An 11,023-nucleotide genomic window follows, 5' to 3' on the forward strand; every position below is an offset into this window, starting at 1 on the left:
AAGCTACGGGCGATGGCTGTCCAATCTCCTCCTCTCGTGGGTATTTATGTCTTATTGGGTATAAGCGAACCATGAGAGTGTTCACCAGCGCCACCCTCGTCCATAGCGCCAGATGTAGCACGTCCTCTGATACCGCGAGTGGGGACGTGGGACGTCATCTAACGGCAAGGGCGGAAACTGTGCGAGAGCCCTCTTATGCTACCAATGGTATCAAGAAGCTTGGAAGAATGCAAACATTATCTTAATTCACAAGAAAAGAGACGCCAAGAACCGATCCGCTTACTATCGGTTGCCTACAAGGTATTTACTAAGGTAATCGCTAATAGAGTCAGGGCAACCCTTAGACTTTAATCAACCAAATTGTCAGGCAGGCTTTCGTGAATGATATGGACATTCAACAATAGTTTCATATTCACGCTATCAATCAACTGATAGAGAAATGAGCACAATATAGCCAGCCTCTATATATAGCCTTCATTGATTACGAGAAAGCATTCGACTCAGTGGAAACCTCAGCAGTCATGCAGGCATTGCGTAATCAGTGTGTAGAAGAGCTTCATGTCAAAATTACTGGAAGATATATATAGCAACTGAACAGCTATACCATAGTCCTGCATAAAGGGAGAAATAATATTCCAATAAAGAAAGGCACCAGGCAAGGACACACATCTCGCCATTGCTATTCGCCGCATGTTTACAGGAGGTATTCCAAGGCCTGAATAGGGAACAGTTGGGAATAAGAGTTAATGGAGAATATCTAAATAATCGGCGATTCGCTGATGACACTGCCTTGCTGAGTCACTACGGAGGGTGAACTGCAAATCATGATCAATGAGTTAGGCAGGCAGAGCGGAACGGTAGGTCTAAAAAATTAACATGCAGGAAACCAAAGTACTGTTCAACAGCCTAACAGCCTGGCAAGAAAACAGGAGTTCACAATTGGCAGCAAGATGCTGGAATTGGTAAAAGAATACGGTCCCACATAGAACAGGTGGTGACAGCTGATCCGGATAATGAGAGGGAAATAACTAGAAGGATAAGAATGGGCTGGAGCGCATATATATGACAGGTTCTCCCAGATCATGAATTATAATTTACCAATATCCCTCAAGAGTAAAGTTTACAAGAGCTGTATCGTACCGGTACTCACCTACAGGGCAGAAACATGGAGGGCTGACGAAAAGTATTCCGCTTAAGTTAAGGACAACGCGGCGAGCCATGGGAAGAAAAACTGATAGTTGTAACGGTAAGAGACCGGAAGCTGGGCAGAGTGGGTGAGGGAACAAACGCGGGGGGTAATGACATCCTAGTCAAAATCAAGAAGTATAAATGGGCTTCGGCAGACCATGTAATGCGAACGCAAGATAACCGCCGGTAAGTAAGCGTATCAGGGGGGCGGCAGAAGGTTAGGTGGGCGGACAGGTTTAAGAATTTTGCAGGCAAAGGGTGGATTCAGCTGGCAAAGGGCGGAGTTAATTGGACAGACATGGGAGATGTATTTGCCCTGCACTGGGTGTAGTCAGGCTGATGATGATGATGATGAATACTGTTCCGCCTTTGCCGTCTGTAGGCTCCTTGCTGTCAGCTCGATGACCATTTAGTCTGGCGCTCATTTATTGCCCTGTTTACCTGATATATTGTTTCCGACAAGAGGAGCATCGAAGCATGCCGATAACATTAGACGATGCGCAGTTAAAGCTTGCCTTTATAACGAAGATGAAGTCGTCTGTCGTGCCTCTAAGAGCATTGCCGCTTTTTAAATGATTTCATATCTCTTGATATGAGGACCCTTCTACATGCCACAAAACGAGAGAATTGGCAGTAAAAGCTATCGCTGCGAAATCGCATTCTGAGCCTCTTTGCACAAGTACTCATCTATCAATACACGCCATCATGATCCACCAGTACTTTTATCTTCTTGATATTTATTGACATTAATAATGATTGTAATCATCGACATCATCACTTTGTCTTTTCCCAGAAAAGCTGCTCTCGGTAGTTCATGGCGTGTGGCAAAGGCGGGACACTTGTTTCTCTTGTCGTCTTCGTGTCTCCTCCCTTGGTTGTGTTCTGCACGAGCTTATAAGGAATGTTACGCTCATGCACCACGCATTAGGTATATAGGAGACTACACTTGGTTCCAATATGCGGGGCTAGGGCATCGGCGCTCGAGCCGAATAAGACGAACGCCAGGTTTTAACTGTAGTTAATCTAAACTGCGAATTGCATTAGAATCCGGCGCGGGCACGAGCAAGCGGCAGAGAGGTAATGGTGGCGATGTGGCGCCGATACCGGTACAGCCTTTGTCAAAAGGTTAGAGCACATGGGGTCTGCTTTTAATCTCTGTACAGGGGCTTTTGTAGCGTCCGTGTAATTTCAGACTTTTCTGAAGACTGAGGTCTAGAATTACTATTCTCTCCACGAGGCCTGTTGACTTATAACAATCCACACTTCATGCATCAAAAGAGAGCTTCCTTAGCTGTCAACAGTGCACAGAGAGTATACTTTATCTCAGTAATTTAGATCATTGCTGCTAGATCCAATTGACGTCATTTACGCTCCACACTTTTGTGTGTAGACAGGAGCCACTTGAAAGATGGCTGGTTCGAGCGCTAACTGGACCTACGTCCTAAGGTGTGCATGATTTTTGAGTTTTCCAGGTACTCTGGCACTCCAATGTTCAACACTTTTTTCAGGTAAAACATTGGCCGGGTAGACGCAGCTGCGCGCGATTAAAACGGCTTGCCTCCGTTCGTAACGTCCTCTCCTCAGGGAACCCCTTAAACCCTGATGCTGTCGGCTTCATTGCGGGAACTGTCATTGAGCTCATGTCCTTTAAAGCATTGGGTCGTTGCATGGCGACATATGTGCACATGCGTGTTCCATGCGAGCAATGCTGCATTTGCTTGAATATTCAATAGAGACTCCCGCTCGAACTCTACCCTGCTTAACTACAGCAGAATCGCTTCACTGTTGACTAAGAAGCTGTACCTGCCAGGAAGCAGTTGCACGATTTATCATGAGGGCCGCATTGCGCGTATTTTTTGTGATGTAAGGAAATACGTAATCTCGTGTGCGACATTTATCAATGCTGTTCTTTTTCTATTCATTTTGTTAACAGGAATGGCCACCGAAAAATACCATCGGTGGAAGCCTGCTTACTTCTCCAACGAGACATGGCGTAAACTCCCAGATGACCTCAAGAAGCGCTACGGGAACGTCAACAAAGATGGGTCAATGAAGGAAAGGAAAGGTAAGTTTGTACTCGTATTAAAAGTTAAAACATCTAAATTATAATCTCTCATCGCTGCCAGAACCTTAGTTCCGTTAGCCTACGACTGATTTGTCGAGAGCTGTATCGAAATTGTAAGATTTGTAAAATCAGGCGTGCACTGCAAGCATCATTTTTATTGTGGGGTAGATGAATAGCATCGAATTTTTAGCATGCCAAAACAGAAACTGGAGAACAGATGGCTGCGTTTGTACTTGTTGAAACGCGCGCTTTTTGGTTTTGTATGCTTTTGCCGACAGGAAGCCTAGTTGTGGCACTCGGCTTGGAGATGCTATCTGACCAGGCATTGTAAGCTAGGAAAACTTCTTATGCCACAAAAGTTCGATGAGAAACGGCGACTTGAGTTGCAGACGCTGGCTGTAGCTCGGTGGCTCCGCATCTAGTCTGCTAAGGTTGGAAGCATGAGGAAACCTTTCTCCGTCGTCACTTCTGCCACCCAGGAGTAGCGGTGCAGTGGAAATCACTGGGGAAGGCCCGAATCGGAGGTGGCAGCAAGATGTGGCGAAAGAGGTGGACTGGGGGACTCGACATGCTCAAAACGGGAGTAATAGAGTGACTTCTGCGCTTAATCTGTGGTCACGGGTTCGTACCCCGCACCAGGATGAATTTTTCTTTAACCGCGAAGTTTCTGAGAAAGCTGTATAGCTTTCTTTGCACTCTTATGGCTGCGCATAGGTAGATGCCAGTGAGTAATGTACCCTTACTACAAATTTACTCCACCTTGGTGGATTCCCCTAAACATCTGAGAGGGTATATGTGCACGTTATTAATCGAACTCTATGCTGGAAGTTTCCAATCGGAAGCATACATAGCGAACACATCTAAATGTGGCGCCTCTAGCACTGGTGCGGATTTTGTGTTTTGGGACATCAGTATTTCCGCGACTGCGACATTTCGTATCCAAGTACCGTACGGCGAAGCTATCATGCTGCCTTGGCGCGTCCGACCCAGTAACACTCAGTCGTCGCAGAATTATTAGTAATTAGGAAACTGGCACTGCCGAATTAGCCTTGTAGGCAACGTGCTAAAAAATTAGGGAGGCACTTAAGCTATGCCTTAACGGTATGACACCAAAGCGTTAATCGCTATTAGCTTCATTCCTTCTTAACACCCCTTTATAATTACACCTAGTCATTAGCATACTTCGGCAGGCACACTAGAACACGTGAAATACAAGACACTCTAAGTCTTTCCTTAACCAAGTAGGTCAAAAGGACCTCTTTGGCCTAGGGATAGCGTATCTGACTTGCAACCCATGAGTCTTGGGTTCGCTTTCCAGTATATTGCAGCAGTTTAATTAAAGCATAATTATTTACATTCATACGTGTTATGACGACATTTCAGGCATTTTAAGACCTTATAGTAAAAAAATAGGGTTTTTGGTCGTTTCCGTTTCAGAGGTGAACGTGTTACGTTCAGAGCGCTGTCGACCAAACCTTAATTAATGGGACAACGCGCACGGATTTTCTTCTGAACGTCTGCTCTTGAGTGCCACGTTAGCCCTGATTTCCTTTCTTTCTGCTCTTGTCTCAGTGCCATTCAAAGAAACTTCATGGTGTACAAACAACGAGCCCTTTGGCAAGTATTATAAAATGATGTGGTTATGACGAGAAGGTTATGATGGAGAGCTAACAAAGGTAGTCTCTCCGCCTTAAATACAGAAATGCGTTCATATTCAGTTTAGAAAGAAAGGAGCGTGAAAAAGTCACTTGAAGAGAGCTCACTTTTCGGGGCTGACTTAGCATCTTCAGGTTTTTCGGGATACGGTGCGAGAGGCGCTATTCGCAGTTTCGTGGTGTACGGTGATGGAAGGCAGCCTGCAAAATTGTTTACATTGCCTGGCGTGTTTGCATATTCCAAGGCTCCTAAATCTATCGCACCAGCGGGGTTGGCCTTTGAGTTAGCAATCCTCTAATTCTCAAAATCGGCTGGGTGATCCAAGTTGTCGGAATGCCCCACGAGAGCATAGAGAAAGTAATCTGGCATTAGTGCCAGCATACGATGCTTGAAGCTCCCGAGCTTTTCAAATGACGCGTGACAATCCTGCATTTCCTGCTCTTGAAACAGGCGCCCCGCCATTTGACTGCAGCTTTGGACGTAAGGAACAGTGATATTGCTTGGTTTGGAGGCCTGGGTAGTTTGCTTTCTTTTCAGCTTGCAGTTAAGGCGCCAGACACCCGTAGTCATAAGATCATGTTGTCGTTGCGACAGAGTTCACCCAAGATTCTGTCTTTCTCTAGCCTATGGTTCCAAGTCGGAACAGCAATTTTTCTTTGCTTTCGTCAGCGGAATGAGGCCGTGGTTGCTTTGCGTGTTGTCGAATGTTTTGATCGCAATTTTAGAAAGCACCCAGAATAAGTCGGTTTGCTTTAAACAGAGAATGCCAATTATGGTCCTGTTCACTGCAATGGACTGTCAATAAAACAATCTGTTCCTTGCCTCATATCGCAGGGTGAACTTCCTGTCCGGTTTGTATATGTATACAAGAATGTCTTCTCCTGCGGACTTCTTTAGGATGGCAAGAGAGTCATACACCGTATAACGTGGGTCGATTCGTGAAAACCTTGAGGCTTGTTAGTAGATCACCTTGTCACATAGGCAGTGGTTGTTTGCGTCCCCAGTCACACTTAGACAGTGAAATAGTAGCTGTCGCGGCCGCTCAGGAGATGCCCTCAACTCAACGTGAGAAGCTCAGCGGAATCTAGCCACCAAATGGCAAAGGGGTGCACCTTTGGTGTCCGCCTTTCGGCTGTCGGAACCAGGAGAACTGGTCGGAATCAAATGTTCACAAACAAAACAAAGCTGTGTGCAGCCAAGGGATGATACACGCGAATTACTTAGTGCTCATAGAAAAATGAATGCAACGCATACAAAGGACTAAACAGATGCTACAGTACAAAGAGAGATGTTGCATGGACAGTGATCTAATGCACTCGAGAGGATAGCAAAAAAAATTTGTTCAGCGGGTACTGTATCAGTCTGTCGACCAGAGGATCACGATGCGGCCGTCCTGAAAACTGCCGCGTGCTACCTCGCCAGTTCGTAGCTGGGCTTCAGTGTCGTTTACCTGGAAGTTGTGCGTGAGCGCTTTGGAGTTGAACTTCTCCATCGGTTTGACACCGCCGATAGACCTCCATCAACTACAGGGTGCGCCGCACCTGTAAATCTTCTTCTGACCCAACGCTGCTGCTTCAGGGCGATAGGAAGAGGTCATTACTTAATATGAGCTAAGTCCGGCATCCATGAGTTTTTCTCCACAGTTATGGGTCTTTCTGCGGCATCAGGAAACCAGTTTTCGCTTGCGCCGCTCCAACTTATGAACGTGTACTGAATTTCCAGTCATACCTCCATCGTCTGCTTCGCAGCGGTCCCCGATATTACCGCTCCCATCACGGTTGCACCGGCTTGCCTTAAAATTCTTCTTTAACGAAGAAGTTGGTCGCATACGCTGAGGCACTTCCTTTCGGCGAGTTGATCATCCGCTTCGAGCCCTATCCTTGCTGCGCTCACTTCTGGAGGTGCCGGAACGGTGCCAAGCAGGGCGACAACGTCAAACAAGACCAATGCCTCATCGGAGCTGTCTCTTGCAAGAGACGTATGGCCAAATGTCGTTTGATTCGTATATAGGCAGGCGTTCTTCCACTGAGTTGGGACCAAACATGCTGTGGGTAACTCGACAGAGCTCTGCACTCTAAGCATGAAACGTACTAAAGTGCGCTCTCTTCAAGGAGCATAATATTCTACCCAAGCCCTGTGGCCGTATCTATCAGCTGTCCAATTTAATGTAGCCATTTCGCGTCCGTAAAGTCATCTGTGGTTGGTCACACAGATATACACATGGCTTTAAAACACCGATAGAAAACGACCCGCCCATTGGGTAGTGTGAGACCGGACCTTACTATTGGGTACATATCGCAGCCAGTGGGCAGTCCCGGTACAGAGCGCTGAGATGAACATCACCAGAGGCTGCACATCACATTCAATGCTGGCCAGTGGTGAGGTCCGGTTTCCAACTATTAAATGGCCGGGTCGCCATCCACAGACGCTTGAAAACCGCGGGTATATCTGAGTCACCAATGACAGAGGTTCAGACAGACGCTAAATGGCCAATTTATAATGAGCAGGTCATTGAATCCGGCCCATAGAGTACATTATTCATTTCTGAATATATCGACTACTTACTATGTGCAACGGCAAGAAATTCGCACTTCTACAGATGCAAAGTTCTAGCAGTTACGAAAAGTTTAACTGGGATTCCAATCTCAAACCTCAGAACCTCCGGCGCTGCGTTTAAAAGCAGCTTCCCATTGCGAACTCCAATAATTTACTATGCTTTGCAGCGCGAATATAGCTCCGTTCTCAAAATCAGTCGTTCGCTATATTTAGAGATCGATATCTACTCCAGAACTCGGCCAGCATACTGTGCCTCTATAAATGGGCAAGCGGACTTCTTTCTACTGTTTTACACACATATAGGGTTTTTCATGCTTAGGGTGTGGACGTCGTTGATAACGAGCACAGGTACAGGTTCGCGGTCGCATAGGCATTCCGGTCTTGTACACCTTGGGGGGGGGGGCGCAGGAGACCTGGGCGTCCAGCCATTCGTGCATACAAGCTTCAGGTAGAGCACTCCAGAGTTTATGGGAGGGAAGATTGTTCATTAAGGGCAGATACTTTATTTTGCCTCAATCGCTCAGACGTCGTATCTTTTTTGATCCTCTCGAACCGAAGATCCGAAACTTTGTGGCAGTAGACCTCGCTGTCAAGGAGAACGGTGGCGTGAACCTTGTTTGCAGGAAGAATGACGATCTTGTTGTCTGAGCGGAGATATCGAAGAGCGGCAACAGTTTTCCTTGGTGAGTTGCGTCCGCAGAGGCGCGGTTAACATTGACACGGCGCCTATCACATTGAGCCGCACTACGTGTCGTGAGTTACGGTCTTCCTCCCCCTGTACGGCATCAGCAATGCACTGCAAAGACGGACACGTTTTCTCTATATAGAAACTGCGCCCCTGGACTTGGATGGCAGTCTCCCAAAGCGAGAATTCTTTTAACAGTAGGGTTTTAACAAGAATAGTGGTAATCTCGCAATGATTTGAGAAGCATTGAGGATCCCAGCACCAGGGGCTAATTTGTCTTGAAAATCAAGAAAATCTAAAATGCAGCCAACTTCCTATTTCATGAACCAGCCGCACACAAGTCCAGCTTTCTCGGGCAAAAGTTTTGAAACTTGGAAAGTTATAAGACATTGTTATGGAAATATTGCAGGTAATGGTCCATTATTCCGGTATGTAGCAAAACATTTCTTTCAAAGTGTTTCTCAGTGATCGCATCGAACCGATTCGTCTGCCATAGAAAACCAGTGGGGAACGCTTTTGACAATAGAAAAAATGTCAATACTAAAAATAATACAAGACTGCCGTCGGGTAATGTGCGGATATATTGATTGTTATAGTAAAATCTTACATTATACGAAAAAACTGCGTTCATGAACAGTTTCCTGCTCAAAAATGCTTTTGCCCAGAATAGCTCGGTATGAGAGGAGTGGTTGCTTCACCACCCGTAACATGCACTCTAATACAATAGTTCTGAGATAGAAGATGGCATCTGATGCCTAGGCCTGAGAGTACGCGTGAACCGGTCACGGTGCGAGAGTATCGAATTCTCGTCTACACTTCGTTTCATACATAAGGTGCAACGCTGTGAAAGGTACGGAAGAAGACGCCATGACATTATAGAGGGAGGCGTGTTCGCGTTTGTGTTATGGTCGAGTGGTCTAAGGGACGAGAAAGCGACAGGGTGTCGTCGGCAATAAGGTATAATTTATTAATGCTCATGACAAATTAGTTTTCGTGAAAGCAAAGGCGCAGTGACTTTGTAACTTGTCGGTGGGCACCTGAACCTCACCAAAAGGAAAGACATTCAGGTGGGACTGAAAGAGGAAGGAGGTAAGTGCAATCAAGAGCGCTACATTTGGCAGCGTTGCATCGGATGTGTGAAATGGAGTATAGCTGCCCTTTCGCGGTAATCCGAAGTGGATGATGCGCAGCTTCATCTGTACCACGTGCTACGATGGGCAGACATTGGGCGGCCAGCGAACAACGGCACTGAAAAGGGTTCCTTTTCTAAATACTGCGTGCGCCATTTTAATGCGAAAACATTGTTACTAGTATCATTAGGATAAAGGCATGTGACATATGTGTGTGAAAAATCCCAGCGATGGCAAGAATATTGGGGTGATGTCATCAAGCGGCCGTATGACGCATGCAGCCAGCCGAGCACCGCCACTTCAGACAATTCTATACATGTCGTTCGCGTATATATACTCACCTCTGGCCTTTATATACTCACCTCTAGTTTTGCTGCGATTCGTGCCCAAATTGTAACGCAACCATTCGTCATACAGGGTTTCGGATGGTGTCATATTATTTCTCATTACATTTAGCTTGCATGTGCTAGTCAACTTGGAGGCTAGCCTGCGACAGTGATTTCAACCGGTGACGTAATAACCTTCAATTGTATGCCTTCCCAGACTTTAGTATCACAATTGTGCTACCGCGCGCCGTGCAAATTTCCTGGGGCTGTCTTATTTCATTTCATTTCATTTTATTACTCTCAAGGCCGGTCAGGCGTTACAGAGAGGAGTAGGCAAAAAAAAATAAATACAAAGAAACAAACAAATAAACAGTTTACAATTCATAAGCATTAACAGTATCCTTGAATTTCTGAGAATCATTGATGACGACGACGGTGGAGGGCAGGTGATTCCAGTCCGAGGCTGTTCTGGGGACGAAGGAAATTAGATATTGGACAGTCCTGCACTGTGGAATGTGCACCTTTAGTTGATGATCTCTGCGGGACGATATGTGCACCGGAGGATTAAACAAGGAATGCTTTAAGGTTTCGTTGCCGTAATATATTTTATGAAATGTGCAGAGGCTCGAAATGCGGCGCCGTATGGCAAGATCCGGAAGATTAAGCGTTCTTTTCATTTCTGAAACACTTTCATGGAGGGAGTAATTTGACATTATGAACCTTGCAGAGCGATTTTGGATGGATTCAAGCAGCCCAATGAGAGAGTTAGTGTATGGGTCCCACACTGGAGCAGCGTATTCAATTTTTGAATGGAGGAGTGTTTTGTAGAGCAGTAGTTTCACAGGGATAGGGGCAAGGGAAAAGTTACGGCGGATGAAGCCAAGCATGCGGTTGGCCTCGTTAGTAATATATTCAATGTGAGCCTTCCAGGACAGATCATCTGTTATTTGAACTCCAAGGTACTTATACTTGGTAACTTGGGTCAGTGGGGTGTCGTCGAGAGAGTATGAGCACGGAATGTTATGATTAGTCGTGCGTGTAATTCTCATTAATTTACATTTGTTAACGTTTAGTTTCATAAGCCAGGTATTACACCAAGTTCCAATTATATTCAGATCATTTTGAAGAGCACATGCATCATCTTGGTTAGTAACTTCTCTGTATAAAACACAGTCATCAGCGAAAAGTCTTATTTTGGAAGTAACTGAGGAAGGAAGATCATTAATATAGATAAGGAAAAGAAGAGGTCCTAGAACTGATCCTTGCGGAACGCCAGAGGTTACGGGGGAAATGAGGGAGTCATGATCGTTAGCATTTGCATACTGACTTCGATTACTTAAAAAACACTCAATCCACTTTAAAATACCATTATCAATATTTAATTTACTTAACTTATAAAGTAACAGTTGATGTGACA

Source organism: Amblyomma americanum, chromosome 1, assembly GCF_052857255.1.
Source record: "Amblyomma americanum isolate KBUSLIRL-KWMA chromosome 1, ASM5285725v1, whole genome shotgun sequence".
Classification (NCBI taxonomy): Eukaryota; Metazoa; Arthropoda; class Arachnida; order Ixodida; family Ixodidae; genus Amblyomma; species Amblyomma americanum.